Here is an 877-nt window from a genome sequence, read left to right as displayed (position 1 = left end):
AATCTTAAATACTTTATGGAAAAGTTTTATGACCTGACAGTCTTAATTTTGGCATATATAAGCAGGTTCCCAAAATTAAACATATTTAAAACATTAAAACTTTTAACACACCTTAACACTTGCTGCAGTGTTCATTATGAGAGGTGCCCTGTATAGAATAATTGAATTCCTCCTCCTACACATCTCTTGAACAACAAACATCTGGACTCATTTTGTTTTTGTCATATCAATCTTGACTTTATTCTTAAATGTGTGCTTATGTAACAAATATCTGGTTCTAAAATTTCACAATTCTTTTGAACTTGCTTTTTGTTGAATTATCTAGTTTAAAAAAATCAATTCCACTTTATGTATAAAAAATGTTCTGTGCTCAATTCGGCAGCACATACACTAAAATTGGAACAATACAGAGAAGATTAGCATGGCCCCTGCGCAAGGATGACACCCAAATTCATGAAGCGTTCCACAACAACAGATGCTGGAGGGCATGTGACCAGAAGGGAACCCTACTATATTCTTGGTGGGAGTGTAAACTTGTTCACGCACTTGGAAAGCAGTATGGATGTTCCTCAAAGGGTTACACATAGAGCTCCTCTATGACCCAGCAATCCCACTTTTGTGCATTCACCCAAATGATCACTAACAAGGCCATTCTAAAACTACCAGCACAACTATGTTTATTGCAACATTATTTACCATAGCTTAGATATGGGACCAACCCCGATGCCCCACAATAGATTAATGGATCAAGAAAACATTGTGTGTGTGTGTGTGTGTGTGTGTGTGTGTGTGTGTGTGTGTGTGTGTGTGTGTGTGTGTGATGGAATTCTATCATCCATCAGAAAGAATGACATTGCCCAATTTGTTAGAAAATGGA

The 877-nt window shown here is 37.1% G+C and overlaps 1 non-coding gene across 1 annotated transcript; it reads left to right on the top strand.

Moving 5' to 3' along the window:
* The first annotated feature begins 366 nt into the window (after window positions 1–366).
* Window positions 367–473, top strand: LOC122126387. Its single transcript, XR_006150917.1, has one exon. It is a non-coding gene; the product is annotated as a U6 spliceosomal RNA (small nuclear RNA).
* Window positions 474–877: the final 404 nt, after the last annotated feature.

This window comes from Dipodomys spectabilis, unplaced genomic scaffold (genome assembly GCF_019054845.1).
Source record: "Dipodomys spectabilis isolate Male_0828 unplaced genomic scaffold, ASM1905484v1 ptg000276l, whole genome shotgun sequence".
In the NCBI taxonomy this organism is placed as follows: Eukaryota; Metazoa; Chordata; class Mammalia; order Rodentia; family Heteromyidae; genus Dipodomys; species Dipodomys spectabilis.
This window is presented reverse-complemented; position numbering and strand designations above follow the sequence as displayed.